Source organism: Pelodiscus sinensis, chromosome 1, assembly GCF_052426305.1.
Source record: "Pelodiscus sinensis isolate ZL-2025 chromosome 1, ASM5242630v1, whole genome shotgun sequence".
In the NCBI taxonomy this organism is placed as follows: Eukaryota; Metazoa; Chordata; order Testudines; family Trionychidae; genus Pelodiscus; species Pelodiscus sinensis.
This window is the reverse complement of record NC_143052.1, coordinates 52036036-52059966: the sequence shown is the minus strand read 5'-3', so window position 1 is coordinate 52059966 and position 23931 is coordinate 52036036. Positions and strand designations below refer to the sequence as shown.

General features: G+C 41.3%; 1 protein-coding gene across 7 annotated transcripts in view; it reads right to left on the bottom strand.

The window, feature by feature from the left end:
* IMMP2L (inner mitochondrial membrane peptidase subunit 2) overlaps positions 1–23931 on the bottom strand; it is a 779606-nt gene that overhangs the window by 178396 nt on the left and 577279 nt on the right. The window lies entirely within an intron of this gene.

Below are 23931 nucleotides of genomic sequence, written 5' to 3'. Positions count from 1 at the left end.
TCAGCAGCAGCTGACTTGGGGACGCTTGGGGTTCTTAAGTTGAATCTGTATGTAAGTCAGAACTGGCGGTCAGTTTCAGCACCGGCTGAATCTGGACGCCAGTTCCGACTTACATACAGATTCAACTTAAGAACAAACCTACAGTCCCTATCTTGTACGTAACCCGGGGACTGCCTGTATAGTCTTAGCAATTTTGTCTGCCACAGGCTACTGGAACAATATTTATAATGGGGTGCTACTGATGGAAACTATGTATTATTACTATTTCATGCCATGGGTGAAGAAGCACCCTAGCACCCTTAGTTCCAGCACCACTGCTCTGCCACCATAATAAAAGTCTAATAGACAAAGTTTTGTCAGAGACCTTGGTAACGATTTCTAATAGATGGCACAAATTACTGAATGGAAAGACTAAAAAATCCCAATAAAGCTATTTTTACATTTTAGGAAGAGGTGTCTAAACATTTTTGGACAACTAAAGTCACAGGTGTTTAATTCTATGATTTCTTTACGATTCTAATTAAACTCATTAATTAAATGATGTTGGTATCTTCATGCCTGACAATCAGTGCAAGCAAATAACAGAAAGAACATAGTACACAACAGCTGGTTTTAATTTCCAGCCAACTGTCTAAACATTTGGAGCAACATTTTCAGGTTCTTCTCTCACTCCTTCCCTCTACTCCACTCCCCACCCAGGCATTCTATAATTCAGACTGAAATGAAGAGAAAGAAAGCCTCTCTCTGCTTATATATTTCAAAGTTCCATAAATAAAAATGAGTGGCTTAGTTCATTTCACTTAGAGGGCCGTGTGCATTGACAGTGCATGGCTGGTGTTGGGCATGCAGATGGGAGGGAAATGGAAGGATTAGGGATGAAGGTGGCACTGTGTAGAAGATGGGGCAAAAGGGTCACAATGCAGAGGGTAGGGGCAACGGGGACACAGGATGGGGGTGCAGAAGTTGGAGAGCCAAAGAGTGTCAGGGGAAATGGGGGTTTCCATGCCCATGGGGATCAGGGTCACAAAAAAGATAAGTTCACCCAGGGCAACATTTTCCCTAAGGCCTGTGCCTATAGGCAGCAAGAACTGCAGGTATTCACGAGTATTTTGTTGGAAACTTATCGTGTCAAAACAGACCAATCTTTATTATTTGAATGTTGTAGCAGCGATGTTGGTCGTAGGATTTTCAAGAAAAGAAGGGTAGTGTAATACCTTTTATCAGACCAACTGCTGTTGGTGAAAGAGACAAGCTTTCAAGCTACACAGAGGTACATCAGACCCAAAGAAGAAAACTGCGTAGCTTGAAAGCTTGTCTCTCTCACCAATAGTAGTAGGCCCAATAAAAGATGTTACTTCACCCTCCTTTCTGTCTATATTTGCCAAAATTTGTTACAGTTGTACAGTTTTGACCTTACATCCTAAAGCAATATGGGGCACTTCATGAGGGGGGAAAATTTCACTTGGGCTATTCTGACACTTTGCAGAATAGAATACTGAATGTTGCTTGATTCCATCTTTAAACATTTTTCTGAATGAGTTCACCTACAGGCAATCCAGTGTTGGACATTAATGAAGAGTGTTTCATTGAGCTTTAAAAAGCCTTTAAAAAGCAGACTTGTGTTCCCAGAGTTAGGCATTAATGGACATTTCCTTTTTATCATAGCACAGTACTGGAATTCCATATTGCTCTGGTAACTGGAAAACCCTGAAAAGCAGTAAAAACTTCAAACTGGGGTTCCTCAAAGAAATCATTTAAATCAACTGTAAAAGGAAAAGGCATTATCCTCAAAATATTACCTCAACATTTTCCCTAAGGCCTGCATCCAGTGATTTCACAGTATTGAGTGAGCTGATCTCTCATTATGCTAGGCTCTCTCAGCATGGTTTTTCTGGTTTAATGTTACTAAACAAGTATTCATTCAATACAGAATTTTCAGACTACTTTGAACATCTTTACCTTTATACCAACAGAATAGTCACCCTGTATCTATTGAGATTAATGGTGCAGCTCCCATTGACTTCAATGGGCACAGAACCACGTACATACTCAATTTTTAATTTTTGTGTTTATTCTACTGTGAAAATTCTACAGAACAAAGGGAATGGAAGAATTCTTACATTTCCTCTTTTGGAACTAGTGTTTCAATTGATGTATTTCTGATTTGGCATGGTGAAATCTTGCCTAGAGTCTTGTACATTGATCCTGAACTCTTGCTATAATCAACAAAAGCAGAAAAGAATCAAGAAACAACAGAGAAATATATCACAAAAATGATAAAAATCAGCTTAAAATAGTTTCATATTGAATTCCTCTGCCCAGTATGAAATCACAGTAATAGGAAAATGAATTTTGTATTGTTTTCACAAAGACATAGTTGGAACTGTTCTAGTTATATTAAAGTAGAAAAGTAATTTGAGAAACTTTTATTATGACCTGAGGTACCCCCAGCATACTGGCTTTCTGTAATGAAGTGGCTATAATAGGATTAGCATGATCAAATGATCCTAAAGAAGCAATATGACAAGATACCATGACAGGCAAGCTAAATAACAGCTTAATTCTCCATACAGAAACAGACATGCTTCTTGTTTTAGTTGGGATTGGTCCTGCCTAGAACAGGGGGCTGGACTTGATGACCTTCTGAGGTCTCTTCCAGCTCTATGGTTCTATGATTCTATGTTTGTTTATCAGTCACAGAAAACAAAGTATCTATTATATCAGCCAAAGTTGAAGTCTATCGGGAGATTAAAAAATATAATTTAAGGAGAAAACCCTCATAAAGTGGTTATGATCCTGAGTTTATTGAAAACGATCATCTTTATCCAATTCCTTCCTCTCTCCTTTTTAGTGCAGTGCAGGGTGAAAGTCTCTCATGTAAACCTAAGGCTGGGGAGCATGTGCAGAGAAAAAGAAAGGCACTGCAGCATAATCACTGACACACAAGCCCGGACCTTTCATGACAACAGCACATTTAAAATTACACAGCCAGACAGAAGAGAGTAAAATTAGGGATCAGTTATCTCACTTGTAATAGAGTGGCTATATTAGTCCCTTGAGGTTCAGAGGAAGAGTCCAGCTGTGCCAAAAGCCCAGGGGCCGGATCCAGCCTGCCAACCATTTCTGTCCGGCCCGCACAGCTGATTAGAAGAGCCTGCATACTTATAGCTGCCCCTCCCCACACTTTGTCCTGCAGCTGAGCTGCTTCCAGGATTCTCCCACTAGCTGTGCAGAGCAAGGGTTGGTGGGGGGATGAGGGAAATACAACACAACAGAGCAGACAGATTTCCCTTAAAAAGAGAGAGTGTGGCTTCTCTCAGAAACAAAGCCAGAACACACACTATCTGTGTAACTGCCACATTATCTCTGTGCCCCATATACACTTACTGTCATACAAACACTCTGCCACATATTAAGACTGGGGGGGGGGGGGGCTGGAATACAATAGAGGTCTATAAAATCATAACTGGTGTAGAAACAGGGAATAAAGAAAAGTTATTTAATTGTTCCTGTAACATGAGAACTAGGGGTCACGAATGAAATTAATACATAGCAAGTTTAAAACAAACAAAAGGAAGTACTTCTTCACACAACGCACGACCTGTGGAATTCCTTGCCAGAGGATGTTGTGAAGACCAGGACTTTAACAGGGTTCAAAAAAGAGCTAAGATAAATTCATGCAGGATAGGTCCATCAATGGCTATTAGCCAGGATGTGCAGGAATGGTGTCCCTAGCCTCTGTCAAAAGCTGGGAATGGGTGACAGGGGATGACTTCTTATGTTATATATTCTTAGTTATTGCACTCCCCAGAGTCACTGGACTGCAATCCTGCCCTGTTGCTGAGCTTCTTTAGAAAGGGAATCAATCATGAGTCTGTCTTAATGGAGAATTTTTAGAAGTCAGAACTTTCTCAATAAATCACTAAAGAAAGTTTGCTCAAGAAAACTGCACATGAGCATTTCCTAAAACTCTTTGATGCTGTATCCCTGCGTACAACAAATTAGCTGTAAAAGCCAGTCTGTCATCTTATGGGAGAAAGCAGGTGGAAAACTGGAATGGGAAATGAAGCTAGATAGCAGAAAAGAAAGAAAATATCAACCCTCCCCATCCCACATTTGATCAATCAGTTGCAGTGCTTTTGGGGAGAGAGATGCTCACACTATCATCTTGACAGCAGAAATTAAGATCTGGTAGCAGCAGTATATGATCTCCACAGTACACATCCATTTCACTTTACTGTGCTTCTTCTAGGGCCTCTAGGTTGATGAGTCAGCAGGAACTACTGCATTAAAGAAAGGCAACGAAAGGCAATAGCAGTCACTTGAAGTGAATGTAATGTCACCACTGAAGACAAATTAGCTGAAGAGTAATGCTGTGGTTGTGACTGACAAAACAAGTCACAAGTACCAATGAGAGTAGCTTACAGAGGAAGAGGAAGGCAATCATGATACTGCCTATGCCAGTTGCACTGCCAGCTCACAGTAGCTTTCAAGTTAAATCAATAACAGCAATGATGTGCCACTGGTGAAGAGAGCGAAACTTTCTCCGTAGGGTTGCCATTTCTCTGTAGGGTTGCCAGGTGTCCGGTATTGACCCAGACAGTCTGGTATTTTTGCCTCCTGTTCAGTAAAAAATTCAGAAAATACCGGACACCTAAAGTGTCTGATATTTTCTGAGTTTTTTCCCTAACAGGAGGTGAAAATACCAGACACCTGGCAACCCTACAACACACTCAGCCACTGACCTCAGTCCCCAGCTCCGCCTCGACCCTCCTGCCAGGCCCCTCCCACTTACTTGGTTCCACAAGGGCCTTGTCTTGTGGCTGGAAAGAAAAACAAAATAGCCACCAGCAAAAAAAAAAAAAAAACCTCTTCTTAAAGGGGCCATGCAGATTTTTTATTTTTATGTTTTTCTTTTGCTTAATAACTGCTGTCAGGATCTTTTTTTGCTCAACGACTTTGGTCTCCCCCTTTTTTTTCTCAACAGAATTTTTTTCCCAGGTTTTTTTTGAGGGGGGGGAGAATGTTTGGTATTTTTGGTTAAACCATCTGGCAACCCTATTTCTCTGTGAGGCATTTGTGAAATGATATGGATCATTTTTCTCCTGGTACCTTCTGTTTCCTGCTTCAGGGGGTAGCCAAGTTAGTCTGTACAGGAAAAACCAACAAATGGTCTGGTAGCCTTTTATAGACTAACAAAACATGTAGATGGTATCACAATCTTTCATGGGAACAGCCCACTTCTTCAGATGACCAGAGTTTTACTGTTTCCTGCTTGTTACTCTTCACACACCTTATCATGTTACCTCCTTCCCTTTAGTCTTCCTTCTCTACCAACTCATTGTCTATTGGCTCCATCCTAGGCTTTGTGTTCCACAGCAGCACCTTAAAAGAGACTTTCTGGAACCCAACAGAAATCATTTTTGGCATTGATGTATCCACCCCATAGCCTCTTCCATTTAGTTTACAATACCATTGTAGTCATATATTAGGAACATCTTCAACCCCTTGTTGAAAGAATTTCTCAACAAGGTCAATAAATAAACTATTTGCCTTCACAGGTTTATGTATTATTCACCTTTAAACAGGCAGTAAAAAGAAAAAAAAAAGGACTCTCCCAGTCTTCACGGCTACTGCAATATACTCACCAGCACAGAGGCACTTTTTAAAATGCATATTCATCATTCAGCAGCTCCTAAAACTCACATGGCACTCTGTTGTGCCTGTTAGTCTCCTGCTTGCCTATTCAAAATTGCAAACCTATTAGAAAAACCACAGATGTGGGGCAGACATGTTGATTTATTCCAATGAATGACCTGCTGAGGCCCAAATATTCTCCCACACATGCATGCTAAACAATGCATCTAATGATGATACCCAAAACAGTTTCAACTGGATTTCTCAGACCAGATTCTATTCCTACAGGAAAACTTTCTGGGACTACAACCATGATTTTGATCATTAACATTCAGCAACAGTACTATAACACAAAAGAGAAAGCACAGAAACATCAGAAAGACGGATAAAAGGAGAACAGCAAGGGGAAAAATACTGCAATGTGGACATTCTAGCTTTAGATTAGCTATCATTCCTGACCAACACCTTTTATTAGTAAGTGACTGACACTGTGTAGTTGGAGCATCAATAAGAATGGAAAAGCGCCACTACATCCAGATATAGATAATATCCAGAAAACCTGAAAACAAATATAATCAGATATCCTACCTATCTTTAATTTTCTTATGTGTTTCCAAATATCCTGAAGCATGTCAGGCTAAGAGAACAAAGATTTAGTTTCAGTAATGGACCCAAGAGGCAGCTTGAGAGTCTGATGGCTGCAGTAGTAGAAAGTGTGTGTGGAGGGGAAGGAGGAACATGTACATAAAAATCACCCATACCTCTTAAGAAACAGATCAGATGGATTAGGGGGGTTGATTTCCCTAGCTATCTCCCAAAGAGACAGCTAAAACAACAGGGCCTCCAGCTATCCTCAGTATAGCAAGCAAAGGAGACAGAGACAGCTAGTATTTCATCATGACCAAAAATGAAGGCAAGTTCTCATGTCACACTCCAGGCAGAAGTTTAGAGGGGAGAGATTCTGTGGGAAGGGAAGCCATTATATAGACCACTTTGTTTTCACAGCTACTTCATATATCGACACCTTTTGGATTCAGGAAGCCAAGTAGAAGTCATTGGAAATTCCTCCTCTCATCCCAAATGTATGGCAGAGGAGAGTTTTTTTTGGCATTCCCCCCTTGCTGGGCCGGCCCGAGCCATTTTGGCGTCCTGGGCCCGGGCGCACAGCACATGCGCTGCCCAGCCCGGCCACTGGCGCGCAGCCCAGGAACCACCCCCAGGGCACACGGCGGATGCGCTGCCCAGCCCGGCCACTGGCACGCAGCCTGGGGCCCGCCCCCGGGGTGCACGACTCATGCAGCCGTGGGGGGAAGGGCACTGCTGGCCAGTGCTGCAGGGATGGTGGGGGCCCAGCGCTGTCGGAGCCGGGCACGCGGTGCCTGATGGCAGCTACAAGTGACGCCGCGTGCCCCTTAGAGCTGCCATCAGGAGCCCCCCCCCGATCGGTTGGTGCCCCGGGCAGCTGCCCAGCTCGCCCACCCCTTAGTCTAGCCCTGCCCTCATGGGATAGATAAAGCATTCCCAGGGTACATCTACACAACAGTGTTATTTCAGAGTAACTGACATTATCCTGAAATGACATAGTGCGCATCTATACTACAAGCCTTTATTTCAAAATAATGTTAAGCTGGAGGACTTCTAACTCCGACTCATGGTAACCCTCATTTTATGAGTAAAGGAAGTCAAAAGAAGAGAGTTTTTCCTTCGAAAGGAAGAGTGTTCTTCCTTTGACTTTCGTCTTAAGTTATTTCGACATAAGCTATGCAATTGATGTAGCTGAAGTTGCGTAGCTTAATTCAACTTTAGCCCTGCTCTGTAGACATACCTCCAGTTATCCAGAGTTTCATGCTAGTAGTGGGGGGAGTACTTAGCCAACAGCAGCTTTCCTCTTGGCTCATACCAGAGGGACAGAGCTAGACAAGCATTTATTTTTGATTAGCCCTTCATATCCTGTATGTCAACAGCAGCTCAAAGTAACTAGCAGCAAATATTTGGATAGCATATTATTAACATTTAGAACAACATTTAGAAATCTGAAAATAGGACAAATTTTCAAACTACCTACCTAATGTTGGGCACCTCTATGATAAACTCAATTCTTACAGAATTTTAGTAGAAAAATTATGAAAAGAGGTAAAAATGGAGATACCATCAAGATCATGAGGTCAGAGAAAAAAATATTATTCCAAAATTTAAGGTAGATGGTGTATATTTTTGTGTACGTGTATTTGTTATGTTTATGTATAAGAAACAAATCAACTTTTTATATTCATCAAAAGAAGGAAATGTATTAGATATTTTTTCTCCATTTGTAAATGTGAACCTTAGCTGCCATTTGTAAACGTGAACACTTAGCTCTTCGGAATTGAAATAATTATTGTGGGAAATTTTATTGTTAAAACTTTATGTAACCAATTCTACAATTTTTTGTAAATCAAAACCCTATTTCACTTAAGGCTACTATTAAATAGAAGAAATCAAAGACGAAGTTCCAAGCAAGTCTTGCTATTAATCACTGGGAAACAGTTGAAGTACTTTTATTGCCGTTTTTTCTGCCTGAAAACTAATCTAAAACTTCACCTTCTTTAAAACAGACTGAATTACAGATGAGGCAAATAAAATAAGTTATACTACAATAGTAATGCATTGCATACAGTTTAGTATAATACAATAGGATTGCACTAGAATAGTCTGTACATGTCTCCAAAAATAAAATGTTAACTATCTATGGAATCAAAGTTATTTAAGCATTTATTTTTCCCCTCTAAGCTCAACAGTCACTTGATGAAAAGTACAGATGTAACAATGTTTGAGCTGACACAATACCGCTGGACTTTCTGCCTCATCCTACAGCCATTGAATTCGGTTTGTTTTACCCTTAAAAGGATCAAGATTTTCACTCAACGTATCTGAACTGAGTTTGTGTGATTTTTTTCAAGTATAACTTAAAAATAACACTTGAAATGAACATGAAAATTTGTGTCCAATGGGTTTCTTAACCAAAGAAAAAAATCACAATTAGACATATTATTTAAACAAGAACAGACAACAATGAACCAGATAGATGGATGCATATTTTTACAATAAATATTTATTTCAGTGCCCCACCCCACAAAAATATTGACTGTGATGGCAAGGTTCATTCAAAAACATTAACATCAGTTGAATTTATTATTGTTATTATTATTGCCTAGCTACCTAGGTTACTGTTTTTTTCAGCGTGAAAAATTGTGCACTATATTATGGGCTGAATGACTGAATCACATAATCCACTGCTAAGGTCCGTCACTAAGTCCAGTAATTTTGTCAATTGTCCGTTGCACAGAATTATGGTGCCTACCCTAGACACATGTTCCAATGGATATCATTATTATTGCTTATTTCCAGTAGTGCCCAAAGTGTGTTATCTACTCTAGCAACATAAAATGAAGACAATGTCTATGACCCAAAGAACTTAAATCTGGAAACAGTAAAATACCTTTTTTAAGGCTGGGTGGATCAGAGGATAGCTAAGGATAGATTAATGCATTCACCGCTAAATCTCTGTTTTAGATCCACTCCAATTCAATGGTGACTGAAATTTGTTACCATTTGACCACAGTTCACTAATAATAGTTTGTAGTCTACATCTAGTTGCTAATTGGTAGTTTGCCTACCTCTCAAGAATTACCATAATAAGTGAAAGAGAGGAAAACTGAAGTAAACAGGGTATTTCTTAAACACTAGATGGTCTTTCAGACATGGATAAAAGTGAAAATAAACTATCTAAAAAGGTTAACAAACCATTAAAGTTAAGAATTTAGAAGTAGGGATATCAAGAAATTCAAAGTTATAGATTCTTTAGGAACTACAGCTCCTTCCGTTGCACATTATGCTACAGGCTGGTAAAATACTGATGCCCTAATGGAAATACGGAATGTGAAACAGTTATGGTTGCTATGGGAACTATAACATTAAATCCTCTGATTTGTGTGCATAAAATTCTCAGATAGGTTTCATTAAGATTTTTGCCTCCAAACTATTTTTCTCAAACTCCACTCTCTCATGGATCATGTCTATGCAGGGGTTAGATTATTCTCCATGGGTGAAATCCCAGACTGCTTGAATTTAATGGGAGTTTTGCCACTTACTACAGTGAGGCCAGGGTTTCATCCCGTGTTTCTGTGCCAAGTGCAGTTACTTAGATAAATCCAACCACTATCTGAGTATGATCTCACACACATTTTACACAGAGTAACAAAAAGAAAAGAAAACCTGTGGAATTTCAGATTTATCGAGAAACGTGTTCTGAGGCAACAAAATAGACTAAATCACCAATCTTTGGTCACTTCCCATTCACTCAGTTTACCAATCTGTAATCCTTTAATAAAACCAAACCAAACAAAATCATGGTAGCTGTTGAGCTTCTGAAAATTCACCCTCATTTGAAATGTTGACATTTTCCTTAGCAAAAGCTTCATGATGGGGCTTCCATTGGCAAGGCAAACTATATGGCTTTGTCTACACTGCAGGGTTTTTGCTCAAGAAGCCTTCCTGCTTCTGATGTACTTAAACATTTCTTTGTTATTACTTTTTAGTTTTTGACTAGCTATTCTTCGAATTCCTTTTTGTCCTTTCTACTTATATTTTTACACTTTGAGTGAGTCTGTACTCTTTTCTATTTTCCTCACTAGGATTTAACTTCCACTTTTTAAACGATAGTTTTTTATCTCTCTCTGCTTTTTTTACTTGGTTGTTAAGCCATGGTGGCACTTTTTGGGTTATCTTTCTGTGCTTTTTAATTTGGGGCATACATTTAAGTTGAGCTTCTATTACGATGTCTTTGAAAAGTTTCTACACAGCCTGCAGAGGTTTTACTTTTGGCACTGTACCTTTTAATTTTTGTTTGGCTAACCTCCTCATTTTTGTGTAGTCTCCTTTCTGAAAGTAAATGCCACAGTGTTAGGCAGCTATTATATTTTCCCCACCACAGGGATGTTAAATTAATTATATTATGGTCACTATTTTCAAGTCACTCAGCTGTTTTCCCTCTTGGACCAGATTCTGTATTGCACTTACAGATACGGAAGCAAGCAATAGCCATGTGATTTGTCTTTTTACTCTTGTAAAAAAAATGGTACATTGAAAAGTACAGTATTTCAAAAGCAGGTACCAAAACCATGTCCATAGATATATGGCCATGTATGGTATTGTCTAGAATTTAAAACAAAGTATCTCATAAGCATATATACATTTGTCATGTTATATTTTCCATTCATTTCAAACAAACAGATGATATGCACAGATTAAACGGTCCTATTTCCTAACAGTGGCAACACGTGAAATTGTCTTTTACAGCGGTGGATTTGGGGCAGGGTGAACAGGGCGGCTGCCCTGGGCCTCGCGCTTGCAGAAGCCCCGTGCATGCACCGTGACGCCATGGCGCATTCACCGTGTCAAAGGGGGGGGCTGCAAAATTGTGCTGCCCGGGGCCCCACATCACTCATCTGCCCCTGGTCTTTTACATACCCAGCTAAAAGAAACACTGCATCTACTTTAAACTGATGCCTACTGCCCATCACTAAAGGTTGTTGTAATACTGAAAACATCTGTCTCTGTTCAAGGTTTATCAAATTAATGACCTATTCTAAATTTGTATTTTGTCTCAGAAAGTTGGGAGATAACTAGTGCTGCTCAGCAGCAAATGAATCTTTCTTCTCATGCAATTTATAACATTTCAACCCACTTCATCTTGTCACACAGCACAAACATCCCTAGTTTGTACAGTACATGTTTAGCTTTCAGACATTATCACACTTGATCTGCCAGCAGGTTTCGTTTCATTTGACTGAGAGGTTAATATATGTTTGAGAGGTCTGAAATATATGTTGGAATATTCACATTTTATTACACTGTGATCTTGGATTATTTAATCACAATTTGAAATTAGAATTGTTAGGGGGGATTAGGTCAGTATTTGCTGAAATTCATTTCCTTCTTTACCTTGTTAGTATGCCTCATAGCACCAGTTAATGACCAGGAAGACTGATCCTGACTGAATCTTTTCCTGTTGCTGCCCAATTGTTTCAAACCATAGTTATCTAACTCACGTTGTAATCTCCCTAAAGCTTCATGAAACAATTGCCCCAAAATACCATATAAAACGTCTTTCATTTTCCTAGTAATAACATATTACTTCAAGCAACATCAATCTCAGCCTGTTTAGGCTCATTATGTTTACTTTAACCTTTTTATACTAGGAGATCATTCCGATCTCAAAGAGCTTGTAATCCATAAAGAAGAGAGACAAAGGGCATAAGGGGGAAAACAGAGGTACAAAGAAGTGAAGTACCTTGCTCACTATCACATAGGAAATCAGTGGCAAAGCCACACACAAAATTCTGACTCCTAATCCAATGGTAATCCATTCCCCAGGACTCACTGCTATGATGCCACAAAACTGCCATTACCATGGATGGGACTGGGGCACCATTATAAGACAAAATAAGTGTCTCAAAATAAGCAGTTTAATTCAATTTAAATTAATAAACTGTAGGATCTACCAAACTACGCAAAGGTCTGAAGACACAGATGTTACTTAAACTGTTTCCTAACCTTATAAAAAGACAAGGATAAATGCTGGAGAGAACTGAAGTTCATACAGATAAATATTTTGACACTTTTTCTTGCTGAAAACTTTTAGGGAGCAAGAGACTAAGTGATGTATGAGAATTTAATATGGGCATCTAACTAAGCCTCAGTGAACATACATCAACATCACTTGTGAGAGAAAGGAAAAGAGCAGGGGACAGAGTTGGTGGGGGCTATTGATTGCAGCAAGCCTTCAAAGCAAAATCTGTCATGTTCGGTGGAGCTTAAGAGATAGTGAGCCTGTGCTACCTGTATAACATCTGTTCTATGGGCAACTTTAGTACAACTTTATTCTTCAAGGCTGCTATGACAGCACCTTGCAGTAATCAGTAACTCCAGATAATATGAAACAGTGAAATGCAGCAGTATTTTTAGTCATTAATCACACCTGCACATTTAATGAGAAAACCAAACAAAATGCGTTTCCATTTTAATTCACTTTAGTTCAACAAGATGCTTAGTGTTAAAAAATATGCAGAAGTGAGACAAGAGGGAACATAAGGGTAGCCAGGCAGAGAGATCCTTCCCTTTTCTGAGCGGAAAGGAATGACTTACAACAACTCCCTCCTATTGTTACCAGAGAGTTTAGAAGAGTGATTCATTAATTGTGTCTCATTCTATCTTGCCATCTCTAGAAGCAATGGGATGGGAGAACAGACTGGTGGCTTTCACTGAAGATCTGTACTGTAGCATAGAACAGTGATATGATACCAGGACTTAAGTCACTACACTATTCTCCAACGTTAAACCGGGAGATTTTCTCAAATAATATCAGGGAAAAAAATTATATAATTTAATTTTACAAACATTAATTGAGCTCCTTACCATCAATGGATCATTTTCAAAGCTTCCAAATCAGTAACTTAGAAGCAGAAATCAGGGATAGTCAAAAACACATACACAAATATAATTGAGCAGATTAACTTGTACACTAGAAAAATCTAGGACAAGTTTAATAACCTTCAAACAGTAGTTGATGTAATGAATAATAAACTGATCTACTACAATAGATGCACTGATGAAGCCAAAACAAATGAGGGTGCTTCAGAGAATAACCCTTTATAGCAGGGCTATTCAACTATGGAAGCCCCAGGAGCCACAATGATACTCATGCCGAGGGCCGCAACTTAAGTATGGTTGCATATACATGCAAATATGTGCAAATACTTCTTTCACACTAACAGGCATGAATACAAAGTTTAAGGCAAGACTATACAACACATAGGCCCCATTTAAGACAGTTCTGCTGATATTAATAAAATGCAATAGTTATCCAATTTCCACCCATATAACAGCACTTTAAATGAGCAATGACAGTCCTGCAATTTAACTACTAAAATGCATATCAACAGAAGACTATTATTCTGACAACTTTTTTGTTTTGACTTCTGCTCACGGGCTGTGTGGGGAGCCCTGCATAAACCCAAAGTGCACCACAGGCCACAAACAAACGGGCTATGGACTGCATGCAGCCCATGGACCAATTGTTGAGTAGCCCTGCTTTACAGTATAATGATTTTATATGACTTTTCCTTCACAAAATGAATTTACCTTTTCTAGCAACGTTTGAAATGGATAATTGAAAGAGGGGGTCTCAAGCAGAACATTTTATGAATGAAAATACTAAAAATCTCCTATCAACAGGGCCAACTTTAAGGATTTTATCTCATACAAGTAAGTGAAGGGAAAGGAATACAGAAAATGTTTGCAGAGTGTAAAACCCCACAAAGACCTAAAATGTAATTGGATGAAGACTTAATTTGGGAGCAAGAGGAAATTAATAAATAATAGTACTACTGGATCACTTTTCCCAAAATAAACCACCACAAATCTTTAAAAAATACATTATAGTCTTCATTTAAACAGTTTAGTGTGTGCAGCGAAAAGGAGTTTGAATGTGTTTTCTGCATTGCAGTACCCTGTACAAAGTAAAGAACAGCAGTATTTTGTAGTGTAGAACTAACATATTTGTATATAATTTATAAGTGAACAAAATTGTTCTTTATTTTACAACTGATTTCAATCTCCTAGCATCCAAACTGCTCTTGAACATCTCCTTGAGTAATGCAACATGGTTTTCAGTGCCTAATATAAAGATATTGTGGTATGCCATGTTCCAGAGGTGCAAATCGCAGTGAATGTAAGGAACTGGATTTAATTGCATTTTCCATACAAGGCAGCTTTATGGGGTTTCTAAAGTTTCACAATATACAGCCAATGAAGAACTAAAACATTGCAATACTTAGCTAAATATAGTTCTATAAAACAGAGAATTCCTTTTATTGTATAACCTTTGGCACCATTCCTGAAATAAACTCTATGGATTCAATGCATGTTGCAAACTCATATCAACAATATTTTGTTTTAAGAGAAAAATATATTGGTACAAGTGTGCCCTCCTCCCTGCTCCCCCATATGCTTAGGCTACGTCTATACTGCAGGCTTTTTTGCACAAGAAGCCTGCAGTGTAGATGTAGTCTTAGGGTACATCTAGACTGTGGAGTTTTCCGGGATACCAAAGATACCCTGGAAAAACTCCACCGCGTCCAAAGAACACATTTGCTCTTCCGCTTTTTTTTTTGCGGAAGAGCAAACGCGATCTTTTGGGGAGCCCTATATATCTCATTCTAGACAGGGCCAAATGGCAGAAAAGCCTCTTCCAGAAAAGCAATTGGAAAAAGCCGTGTCCAGAGAAATGGCTCTAGTGTAGACCTACCCTTAAAGAGGAAAAGGAATTATTTCAGTTATGTCTTTGGTTGTTCTTCCTTCTCACCTATCATTTTTTCAGGCTGGCTATGTCTGCAGCTTTTACCACATATTTACATCCATTTAGTAACGTGACTCTTACATCTTGAAATAACAAACAGGCTTTGACAACCTAGAACAGGCCACAAAGAAAAACATTATTTTGACACATCTCAAAATTGAAGGAAGAAATCACTCTAGCGCAAGAGAGACAATCTGTTGAAAGATGACAATGAAGTGCTAAAACAAGAAAGGGTCATGCAGAGTCTCTACTTCTCTTTAACCTCTATAGATGCAATTTTATTTAGGAATGCTAATATACTGTATTTTCTTAACACAGTTTTCAGGCTGATTGTCATTGTGTAGAGTAGACAATCACATATTCCTTAATAAGCTAAGTTTTAAACCTAGTAAAGTTATTTTAATATAGTTTTCTTTATTTGATGGAATTCACATGTTTATTTTATGGACTATAGGTATGAAATAGCTATATGAAAAAATAGCATAACAGTCCTGCATTGTTTATGGAAATAGATTAGCTGACTAATGTTATCTATCTCTATTTTAGGAGCTGGAAGAAGATGGAGATTGGGACCAGTGATCTCTACAGTAATTTCTTTGGGTAATCCGCAAATATTTGAACAGGTGCAGTATTCGATCAAGACTTGATGTTACTGTTCCAAGACACCTAGCTACCTCTAAACTTTATAAAATTCCTAGAATAGTGTTGTTAGTGAGAGAAGAACCCACAGGAAATGCACAGAAAGGCTAATGGTCTACACCACAAAACTCGAGATTCCATGGCATACGGGACCATAGAACCAGTGGAGGATAGCAAGCCCTGTTCTTTGCAAATTTGTGTCTACCTATTCCATCTGATGGGAAGAAATTCTCAAATACATCTTTCTGGATTCTCAAAGGGGTTTTTGCACTTGCATGGTGGTAGTATATCATCCAAGGTCAGGACGCTGTGACCTGTGAAGTTTTTAAGCAGAATAAAAATATCCATGTGATTTCTTATATAGAAGATGTTAATGCATCATGATGAATAACTCTTCACATTTATAGTGAAAATACTGCCCTCTGATTTATTTACATCAATCCTGATCAGGCCAATGAGGTTCACAGGGGAGTTTATAGAAAATCCAAAATGCTCAATGAAATCTCTCTACTTTTTAAAGTAAGCAAAGTTTTTTTTTAACCCCTGGAAAATAATTTTAGGTATGTATTTAGGCATTTTAATATGAATCACTTCTAAAAATATCCACTAAAATTGCAAGTAACTGGTTGACTGCAAGCAGCACCCTTTTACATGGAAGAAAACTAGGGGTACACTGCATGGCTATTTCAGCATCCTGAAATAACGGGTGCACTATTTTGGCATCCCTTGTTAAGTGATGTCTTGAAATAGTGCAATATTTTGAAATTTGGCTCTGTATAGATGCACCAAATTTCAAAATTTCAAAATAAAATAAAAATAAGATACGCAATTTGTGTAGCGCAAATTGCATATCTTATTCAAGTTTAGGATGCTGTGTAGATGCACCCTTGGTGATATTAATCTGCTTGGAAGCTGATCAAAGGATTAGTACTTGTCATTTTGAATCAAATTTACCAGGCCTATTGTAAACAAGCATTTTACATCACAATTTGCTTTAATAAGTTCTTCAATCTAGCACAGGTTTCAGCTGTTGCAATGACAGCAAGCTACAAAGCTCTTGGGTGTGTCTAAACTACAAGGCTCCGTCGACAGAGCCACGTAGATGAGGCTGATGGGCAGAGGGAAATGAAGCCATGATTTAAATAATCGCAGCTTCATTTACATTTAAATTTAAATTTAAATGGCTGCCGTGCTCTGCTGACCAGCTGATGATCAGCTGTTTGTCGGCAGATTCGGGAAGTCTGGACGCTCCTCCATTGACATGAAAGCCCTTTGTCGACCTCCCTGGTAAACCTCATCCCACGAGGCATAAGGGGGAAGTCAACAAAGGGCTTTCATGTCAGCGGGGGAGCGTCCAGACTGACCTGATCTGCCGACAAACAGCTGATCATCAGCTGGTCGGCATAGCGCAGCAGCCATTTAAATTTAAATGAAGGTGTGATTATTTAAATCGCGGCTTCATTTCCCTCTGCCAATCAGCTTCATCTACATGGCTCCGTCATGTAGTTTAGACACACCCTACCACTACTAGGTCAGTCCTCCAAAGGGGGATAATCAGCAAATTAGTAGCTGATTATATTATGCAGCGGTGATGACAGATAAGATATTAATGGAAAGATAGGTCTTCACTAGAGAAGAAAAGTAGAAAATAGATTTTAATTGAAACATTTATAAAAAATAGTTCAAAATGGGGCGGGGAGGGAAGGAATGGGATTTGTAGAATGTAAGGATGGGTAGGAACAGATCCCCTTGTATTGTAAAATGATATTTTTTGGATGTTAAAACAGGAGATAGGGTTGAGAGTCTATAGTTTAGAATGTGGAGAGGTGTGAGTGCTATAATACATTCATTCCCATTTCTATGTAGCTTTTGATGAGCAGCCTGAACAGGTGGTACCTAATAGCAAAGAAATGATTGCATACTTAACAAACTAGAAAGAACTGGATTGGCCAGAGGCACAGGCATTTATTTAAGCATGCAATGCCATTTTAAACATAATTAGTTATCTAATTGCAAACCCAAACTTAGTCAATGCATTTGCACATGTAATTAATTACAATTTATTTTAAAGCATTCTGTTTATAGTGCTTTGTTCTCAATTTCCTACAAATCACATTACCAAAAGATAGATTAGATTTTCAAAAATCAGAAACAAATACAAAAAATAACAAAACGAAACATCAAATAAAAAAGTTACTGCAGGGTAAAGTGTCATCTTAATAATGATACTCTACTATGGTGATAATCATCGAATGAAAGCTTAGTAAGCCAGATGGGATAAAAATTAAATGGAGAATTCATACAACATGTTATTTTCCCCTTCATATGCCTTAGAGGCTAGCATTGCAAAATTATTGCCACTAAAGGAAAAGTTAATATTGTATTTTAATGAATTGTAATTAATTAATTAATTATTTTGTCCAGTATTAATTATTTTTAAAAAACATAGGTACTTTCCCTGCTACTTGTCTTTTTGTTTTAGAGGTTATCGTTTATTTGAAAGAAGGGGTGAGATTTGTGAGAACCACTGAACTACCAGAAGCCATTAGAATAGCACAAAATAGGGATGTTCCTGAACAAAAGAACAGGATAGAAGTGCATGTTCAGGTAGGCATTCAGTTCAATGTGCAAAGTGTATTTTTCCCCATGCACACTATGTATTATTGTGATTATTAACTAGCAGGGCTTTCCCTCCTCTCCTCTTGAACAGAACCCAGGGCAATATGAATACAGGCAGTCCCCGGGTTACGCGGATCCAACTTACGTCGGATCCGTACTTACGAACGGGGCTTTTATCGCCCCGCAGGACGCGGGCGGTGGGACCACCCAGACGCGCCGCGGTCCCACTGCCTGCGTCCTCCGGAGCAAGAAAAGCTGCTCCGCGTCTCCCCGGTCTGCTAGTGTGCCCCCTCCCCAGCAGACCAAGCTTTTCTCGGGACGCCTGTGGTAGAGCAGCTGGGGTGCTGCCGGTTGGTCCCGCAGCGCCGCTCTCAGCACTACTGGACCAACCTGGCAGCACCCCAGCTGTTCTGCCCCAGGCGTCCTGATTCAGTCGCTGCTGGTCAGTTTCAGCAGCGGCTGAATCAGGATGCCTGGGGCAGAGCAGCTTGGGTGCTGCTGGGTTGATCCAGTAGTGCTGAGGAGCGGCGCTACTGGAGCAACCCAGAAGCACTCCAGCTGCTCTGCCCGAGGTGTCCCCAAGTCAGCTGCTGCTGAAACTGACCAGTGGCTGACTACAGGAAGCCTGAGGCAGAGTTGCTCTGCCCCGGGCTTCCTGGAATCAGCTGCTGATCAGTTTCAGCAGCAGCTGACTTGGGGACGCCTGGGGTAGAGCAGCTGGGGTGCTGTCGGGTTGGTCCCCGCAGCGCCGAGGTGCGGCGCTGCGGGGACCTACCCGGAAGCGCCCCAGCTGCTCTGTCCCAGGAGTCCAGATTCAGCTGCTGTTGAAACTGATCAGCAGCTGATTCCAGGAAGCCCGGGGCAGAGCAACTCTGCCTCGGGCTTCCTGTAGTTAGCCGCTGGTCAGTTTCAGCAGCGGCTGAATCTGGACGCCAGTTCCGACTTACATACAGATTCAACTTAAGAACAAACCTGCAGTCACTATCTTGTACGTAACCCGGGGACTGCCTGTAGATTTAAAAGAATAGTTTCTTGTGACTCCATCTAAATGAGGCCCAGTGCCATGGCCTGAGCAGGCAGCTCCCTTCAGCCTGTTCCCAGGAATTCTGCCTTCTTCCTTCTGCAACTCACTGTTTCACAGGTAACTACTATTAGTAATAACATATACATGGATAGGCCTTGTAACTGGTCCTCTGTGGGGTGAGGGATCATCTCTGAGCAGTCAGCATTTGGAATTTACTATTTCAACTGTCACCTTATAGACTAACAGATTTATTGGAGCATAAGAAGCTTTTGTGGGAAAGACCAAAGAAAGCTTCTTATGCTCCAATAAATCTGTTAGTCTATAAGGTGCCATAGGATTTGTTGTTGTTTTTGCAGATTCAGACTAACATGGCTACCCCTCTAATACTTATTTTAACTGTGTGACTGGTCTTCTAAATCACATGGCTTGGTTTCCACAATTAACCATGAATTAACCAAAATTCATTCCCATGGGATATTTTTGAAGGCCAAAAATGTAACTGAGCTCAAAAAATATGTCGGTAATTTCACAGTGATAGGTCCATCAATGGCTATTAGCCAAGATGGTCAGAAATGTAACCCCATGCTCCGGGAAACCCTAAACCTGATTGCCAGAAAGGGAAGGGAATCTCTCCAAATTGCCCTCTTTTGCATACTTCCCTATGAAGCTCTGGTATAGGTCATCACCGGAGATTGGGTGAGATGGACCATGGGTCTGAGCCAGTACGGCAGTTCTTATGTTCTGCTCCCTGATTGGATGACATCATCTTTATGAAACAGGAATGGGGCCTCACAAAATAACTAGTTTATTGCATCTCTAAGAGACTGTCAGAGCAAGAGCTAAGCAGGATTAGGAAATATTCAAAAACTTTACATTTTGTCTTTTTTCACTCATGCCCAAAGAAGAACATTATATTTGCTTATGTGCATGAACGAAAGATTTCACAACAGCTGGGATGCATCCTCCTGAAGAAAGAGAGTTTAGATGTATTGATTATGTGATAAAAGAGAATTGAATATAAAATCTGTCATATTGACTGCATTTACTGCTATGGATGGGATTTTCCTGAGCAGCCTGTCTCTTTGACTAGAAATGGCTCTTCCCACCATTTTCCCCAGTGACAGAGCAGATGCATCTTTTCCCTCTCAACAATCTCAGACTTAGTGCCAGTGGGTGATCAGGTGACCCCTGGATTGTTTATGTAACCTTGTACTGTAAAGAAGTTTGTGGTTGTTCTCAGGCACTGATTTCTATTCTGACCCACTTCTAAAGGTACAGCCATACTACAGACATTGCTGCCCTATTTTCTCCCCCTTGCTCATCTGAAGGAGTGACCAATCATAAGATTGTTCGAACATCACTGACACACTATCCTGCACTAAAATGAGGCCAATATGTAAAGACTGGATAAGAAAGACCTTTCAGTGAACACACAACTGTTTGCTACCAAATCACGAACATGATAATCTATGCGTGAATTATTTAATCCATAAAGTTCTGCCCCAAACGTTCATGAGAACAATCACAAAAAGGGAGATCAAGGTTGGACTGAATCATGATGCTACTGTGTACAGATGCCCGAGCCTCCAACAGCAGTCAGATGCTGCCAGGGGCTGACTACAGGAAGCTGGAGGCAGAATTGCTCTGCCCCCAGCTTCCTGGAATCAGCCACTGATCAGTTTCAACAGCGGTTGAATCTCGAGCCTAGGACAGAACAGCTGGGCTGCCAGGTAGGTCCCTGCAGGACCAACCTGGCAGCACCCCAGCTGCTCTACCCCAGGGTCCACAACAAAAGCCTGGTCTGCTGGGGGGGGGCGCACTAGCTGCGCCCCCCCCCCCCCAGCAGACCAGGGACACGGGGAGCAAAGCCGCAGCGGCGGCGGGGTGCCGCGCCTGTAAGGCTTTGCTGTGGCAAAGCCTCAGAGGCGTGGGACCCCACCGCCGCTGCAGCTTTGCTCTGGGTGTCCCTGGTCTGCTGGAGACGGTCCCCAGCAGACCAGAGGCACTGGGAGCAAAGCGGCAGCGGGGTCCCGCGCCTCTGAGGCTTTGCTCTGGCAAAGCCTCAGAGGCGCGGGACCTCGCCGCCGCTGCGGCTTTGCTCCCAGTGTCCCTGGTCTGCTGGAGACGGTCCCCAGCAGACTAGGGACACGGGGAGCAAAGCCGGGGAGGCGGAGGGGTCCCGCGCCTCTGAGGCTTTGCTGTGGCAAAGCCGGGGAGGCGCGGGACCCCACCACCGCTGCGGCTTTGCTCCCGGTGCCTCTGGTCTGCTGGGGACCATCTCCAGCAGACCAGGGACACCGGGAGCAAAGCCGCAGCAGCGACGGAGTCCTGCGCCTCTGAGGCTTTGCCAGAGCAAAGCCTCAGAGGCGCAGGACCCCTCCGCCTCCCCCGCTTTGCTCCGGGTGTCCCTGGTCTGCTGGAGATGGTCCCCAGCAGACCAGGGGCACCCGGAGCAGCTTTTTTCGCCCCAGAGGTTGAGGTGGCGGGACCGTTGCGCTCTGGGCGGTCCCGCTGCCTGCGAGCTCCGGGGAGAGAAAGCCCCGTTCGTAAGTGCGGATCCGACATAAGTCGGATCCGCGTAACTCGGGGACTGCCTGTATCTTCAAATATTAAGCCCTCTATGAATGTGTTCAGCATTGAGCATGCCCAGTATGAAGTAGAAGTTTCTAGGACACAGAGAAAACTCTGACTGAGCTGAACACTCAAGCACGTAATTAAAGTTCTCTGTCCTGTCACCAACCAGCATGCACTTAAGTGCTTATTCACTGTTACAGACAACATAGACAACTTATTACACATTTTACCAGAGGCTGCTCAGGAGGAATTGGTCATCATATAGGAAAAGCAATTTTTTTCCTGGGACTAAAGCATATTGTCCTTGTTCACTCCATTTTACAGTTGTGTAGATGTATATTAGAAACCTTGGTGCACCTAAGTCACTTAGGCACTTTTGGGGAAAATAATACCTTACAGGGCCTTTCCATGTCTCATGACAATGAGTACTGCACATAAGTATTGCACAGAGAAGTTAGGGATTCAATCCTTCTAACGCTACATACTTTAGTTTGATTTCTGTCCCAGTTGACAATATACCAAGCAAAAACGTTAAAATGAAATATTTGTCAATTATCAGTCTACAAATGCCTAATTCTGCTCAAAATAAGTCTCACTCTCAACAGGGTTCTTCTAAGTTCAGGCCCAGCAGTCAGCCAGGAGTTCTTCCTTGCTCCCCCAGACACTGCCAGCACTGAGCTGCTAGCCACGAACACCATCTGCTCTCCACTAGTTCCACTAAGAAACTGACTCAGGGCTACACTGAAGCTGCTTTTTTACTTGACTATAACCCTCTGATTGACTAGACTTTTCAGCCTCTCCTTTATTGGCTGCTGTTCTGCACACTCTCTTTAGGCCACTTGGAGACCTGGCTACACTGCTCCTTCTCTGGGATGGGTATGGCAAGACCCTGAGAGCTGTAGTAGAGGAGGAGAGAGCTAGGGGAAGGGATAGGCAAACACCACTCCTTGATGTCTAACATCCAGAGCACTCAATGATGTATGGGAATCAAAGATATACAGCACAACAGTAAAACAGAATTTTCAAGTGAAATGTATTTTGAGTGCTTAAATATAGCTGAAGATTTATTAAAATGTTAGATACATCACTAGATGCCTTTAGTAGTAAGTGCCTGGACATTCGTTGGAAAGGTTATCACCAAGTAAGAGATTAGAGAACTCACTAACCAGCAGCTTGTCTCCACTAGAATTAGAAATAAATATTGTGGCATGTACTGTGCATGCCAACACACAGACTCCCAACTCTTTTCAGGACACAGGATGTATCAGACAATATTAGTAAGTAGCTACTTTCACCTTTATTTGAAAACAGTATCCCAACATGCGCATGTCCTTGTTTTCCATGTCTTATTTGTTGTAATAACATGTTTAGCCCAACAAACCATATATAGCATCAGACTAGTGCACAGTACATTATAATATTTTGCACTTCAGTTTACAACATTTTATGGCATATGCGGGCATATGTGGGCAATAATTTTTGATGGGGGGAAACTCCAAGATATTGTTAAGTGGTAAAGGGCCACACTCTTCCATGGTATTAATGGAGGAAGTGTGGGGTCTGGGTTGGAGGTTGGGTGCAGAAGAGAGCTTGGGGTAAGGGAGAGTGGGATCCGGGATGGAGTTTGGGTGAAGGAGGCAGTTATGACTTCGGATACTGGAGTGGCCAACTACTCATGAGATGATTTAAAATAACTTTAATTCAGAGAAGTGGCTGTGGGTTTCTGACCATTGAGAACTCTTGCATTTATGGATGTAGGAAGGGGGTAGAGGGTTTGTGCATGTGGAGTAGGAGGGCAGAGGGTTGGGGAAGGGAGGATTTGGGGCGGCAGAGGCAGGCTCTGGCCAGGAGACTTACCTGATTGACTCCCAGCCAGCATCCAAACACCTTGCTCAGGCAGGCAGGGAGCATGCCCCACCCTCACACAGGCTGCAGGGCCATGTGCGTGTGTGAGTAACTATAAGCCCCGGAAGAGAAGGAGCATAGTGCTTCATGGCCGCCTGTTATTCAAACAGGCAGCTCCCATTGGCCAGTTTCTGGA